This window comes from Capsicum annuum, chromosome 9, assembly GCF_002878395.1.
Source record: "Capsicum annuum cultivar UCD-10X-F1 chromosome 9, UCD10Xv1.1, whole genome shotgun sequence".
Taxonomy (NCBI): domain Eukaryota; kingdom Viridiplantae; phylum Streptophyta; class Magnoliopsida; order Solanales; family Solanaceae; genus Capsicum; species Capsicum annuum.
The window spans coordinates 130,519,460-130,524,159 of record NC_061119.1 but is presented as its reverse complement, the minus strand read 5'-3'; positions in this window follow the sequence as shown (position 1 = coordinate 130,524,159).

Genomic DNA, 4,700 nt, shown 5'->3' with positions numbered 1-4,700 from the left:
ATCAGCTCCTAAAAGAGACCAATAATATTATCGACCATTCAAACTATGTTTTTAGCTATTGAACTATGAACCCAAAATAAAAAAGGGAAACATCGTCCTATGAACCCAAAATAAAAAAGGGGAAACAATGTCCGTGCACATAAGACTATACAGTGAACGAAAGTAAGGCCATACATTTAAATCTTGGAGTGTGTGTGTGAATACCCAGACCAAATAAAAAGTGAAAACCCCTAACTCAATTACCAACATCACCGATTTTTCACTTGAATTCGCAAGGAATAAAATATACCCCCTAATCTAATATGAAGTTGCCATATTTAAGAAAAAATAATGACTTAACTTAAACCGGATCCACAACTTAGATTAGGGAAAAACACCATAGCCAGATACGACCAAAACGAATTGCATGTTCACCTACTTTGAGCACGGGACAGACGTGAGATTTGATATTAAATAGGATTCTTTAACAAAGATCAAGTAAAACACCAGACATCCTTATTCGATTTCAACTTGAGGAAACGCAACTGCACATAGAGATTAAAAATAAGTACTTGTCGACACCATATAAATTTAAGCCAAAAACACAAAATCTCTATCTCACTTAAAAAAATCCACCTGATATAAAATTTGATGTAAACAAATTTGAACATTTTACGACCATCTGAACCTGAAAAAAAAAAGAAATTTAGAAGTCATATTTCAAACTGGAAAACAGATGTTTAAATCTAAGAAAATATTCGGCCAAATCTCACAAAGGATTATTCTTCAACTTTATAGTTGGAAATTAAGATTACACAAAATAAGTTGTTATAATATACTCATCCTTTTATTATTTTTTCTTCCTAACAAAAATCTATCAAACAGACATATTAGTCTTACAACTGACACTTAATCAATTAATACCATTATATAAAATAAAATAAAAGAGCATTAGCAACAACATAATACCCATGAGAGTTTTCTAAATAAAAGAATATGACATGACAATGTCTGTGTGCGTAATTTAGATCGCCATTTTGAAAATAAACAAGAATTAAAAGAAATATATAAGAGTGAGATTAAAGGAGAGAATCCCGCACCTTTTTATAGGAAGAAAAGTTGGACTTTTCAATCAAGATTTCAGCCACCGAACTAGACTTCGGGAACTCACTTTTAACCCAAATTTAAGGAACGATCGAGAATTCTTGTGATTTCCTTATCCCCTCTCTTCTCAATTGTCCGACCTTGTTTTCTTCTTTTTTTTTTGCTTTTTTTATTGCTTTTTTCATTGTCTCCTAAAGGAATGGTCATAGCCCTCTTTTATAAGCACACTTTGGAGTATGATAGATTCTCAAAAATACTCCCAATTGGATTCAAATCTCCCTCGGATTAATTTAGAGCAGAGGATTGATTGGACGAACCTTATCCTGACAATGGATTTTCTCCCCTCCTTCATGCTAACAGTGGAGAGGGTGAGACTTTTGAGCTTGAGGAGTCAAAGAAAATAGGGAAATTAGAGGGATTTATGCTAACAAGATTTAATGGATTTGAGGTGAGGGAGATGGTTGCAGAGAAGTAGTTAAGACTTTTACTAAGGTTTAGGTTTTGATTTTTGGTATGGAGGACAGAGGAGGAAGACATAAGAAAGAAGGAGCGTCTGTGAAATACCCTAGGAATAGGACCCTTGTAAAAATTTCTTAGGCCTTGGACTTTTTTTGGCTTGGTACGACTCAAGGAAGTCACTCGTACCCCTTGGATATGATTTGTGGGCTATCGTGAGTGTTTAATCGTACCCTAGTCAGTATGTTGGGCTTAGATACGACTTAACTAAGTATAAGTCATATAGGAACATACGAATGGTACAAGGAAAGTTGTATGGTGCATGTTTGAATTGTCTTGTAAAATCTGTCTACTATACGAGTAGTTGGTATGATTGAAGGTGTCACTTGTACCCTTAGGTACAACTTGAGGGATGAGTCATATAGAAACCAGTAGGTAAGGTCATGGCAAGGTTTGGGTATGAGTTAGGGTACCACGCGTACCCTAGGATACGAATGTTAAGGGGGATTTGTACCCCTGAACGTGGATTCTTTTAATTTAAATTCAAGGGTAGTTTGGATATTTTATCCTCCTAAATCCTTATTCCTCACGTCATATAAACCTATATGACCTTTCATAACACTTATATAAAGGATTAAAAGACATCAAATACTCTCTCAAGCACTCTCTTGAAGATTAAAGGCTAGGGTTTCTTCATGTGTTCATCAAAGGTCAAGATTTCTTCTGTGAATCATCTTGTATAAGGCATGTACTCCTTCCCTCATTGTTATTCAAAATAAAGGCATGTGTATTGTGTTTTAAACTTTGATTTATGAATCTTCAATGGTGGATTTCAAAATATTATTAAGGGTCTTGATGCATATGGTTTGGTATTAGTTTAAACTATGTTTTTACATATTTTTGGTAATGGTTTGCATATGTGATTGTTTGTTGTTTATGGTTTAACAAAAAAGGTCTTGAGTAACCCTAATTATGGTGGTTGATATGTTGGTTCTTATCTTAGTAAAGGTATGCCCTCAACATATTCGTTAAAATGCTTCAAAGAATGTTTTTACTCTATTGTTGAGCTTTCATAGGGACTCTTGCATGGTTTGGTTTGGTAATGAAATTCTAAATAGATTTGGATGGATTTTCATGGTTTAAATGATATAAATGCTTAAAATATTTGGCATGGTCTAAAATGGTTTGGGTTGTTTAAAAGGGGAAATGTTTTGGTGGTCATAATTGGTCTATTTTGAGAAACCTTGCGGGATACATTAAACTCCAACAAGTGAATGCATTAATGGAATTGGTTTAAATGGTTTGAAAAGGTAAAAAGCTAAATGGTTATTCTTATGGAGAACATGGAAGTCTCTCAAGGTAAGGGTTGGTATGACGATATCAATATAAATGGCCTTGGTTAATAAATGGATAATAGTTTGGTTATTTGGAAACTGGTTTTAATTGGCATTAATGATGGGGTGTGTATCAAAGTCGTAGAAGGTGTCAGTCCCGGAGGGATCGACCAAAATTGGAAACTCATATTTACTGATACGAGGATTGGTCTTTATGGACCTTGTGCATAATGTCACACTATTGAGGGATGTACTAGTCATCCCATGGGATACTTCCCTAGTCGTGCGGCTATACGCAATGGGCCCTTTCAGCAGGGGGAGCTGAATCCATGTAGCTTGCTAGTGGTTTAGGATGCCCAAGCTAGATAGCCCAGGTAATGGTTTTAAAGGCATTCTAAACTCGATTCTCTTTCCCAGCATGGTTATATATATATATGGTTTGATGCATTGTGGATAGTTTTTACTTGGATTTGTAAATGACATTAATTTATCCCTATCCTAAGTTCATGCTAGTGTTTACCCACCAAACTATCTACTGTAGGATTTATACTCATGTTATATAGTAATCGACCATTCTACTCCTCTTGCTTAGTGATCAGATTTGGGTACAGTCGATATTGGATCAAAGTGGTAAGCTTTCGTAGTTCAGAAGGTATCTATTTCATGTCATGGTTTACTTTACCTATTTCTTGTCTTTTATTGACTTTGGTTTTTAGCTATGGTCAGGGTTATGTCCCAACTAGGTACTCTATGGTTGGTCTAGTGGCTTTGTATGGACAACTGTGGACTTGGGTATGGTATAGATTGGGTATGTCATTTATATACACGCTTTGGATTATTGTTATACTTAGTTTGGTTTATGGTTTCCACATTGGTTTGGTTGGTCATTGGGTAGATAAACTTGGTTGGGTTGGTCTCGATTATAGACTCATCCCAGAGTCACCATATGGATAATGTGCTATCTTGTTATATGTACTGACTTCATCCAATTCAAGGTAACAATTAGTGGTTGGGTTGGGTAATGGGGGTTGTCTCCGGTCCCGATTGTAATTGAGATGCCCATTATGACATGGCTCGGGGTTTGGGCATGTCATATTGGTATCAAAGCTTTAGGTCTCAATGTCATGGGGTGTCCACAAAGTCGTGTTGAGTAGAGTCTTAGTTATGGGTGTGTCTTGCACCACACTTATAATCAGGAGGCTATGAGGCATCCAGAAATGTTTTACTTTCTTGGTTATTCTACTTTTGGGCTACAGAGTCTAAGGTCTTGCACTCTTTTCTGAATAAAGTTTGGTTCACTCTTCGAATCATACCTCCTCATTGAGAAAACTCACCTATCCCTCTAAAGGACAACATGGATGGATCTAGTCTAACTCATAGGGCACAGACCTGGTCAAGGCTCATAGTTTCTGGTTTTCTCTGTGGAGTCCCACCGATCTCAACTAACCCTATCTCAGAAGGTGGCATTCATTTTTTGTTACCTCAAGGGAAGGTTACCAATGTTGAGTTTTGACATTCTATGAATTTATTGACCCAAATAGTGAAAACTCTATCACATAAATCCTATCCTATTGGTACGAAGAGGAATAAGGTAAGGTTCAAAATAGGAAAAGTAAGGAGTCATGGTTTCCTTGTTAAATGGGAGTGTCCCATAAGGATTTCTGCTTGGGTAAATAACATACTAGTTGCTACTTCTCTAGCTCTTATGCTAGGGGTGTTACTTCTGTCTCCGACACTGGTATGTTCAAAACTCCTTTCATTGTGGTGTGTGTGATTTATTTGGTTCAGGGTCTCCTCTCTTGTGTGACCCTATTGGTGGTTGTGTAT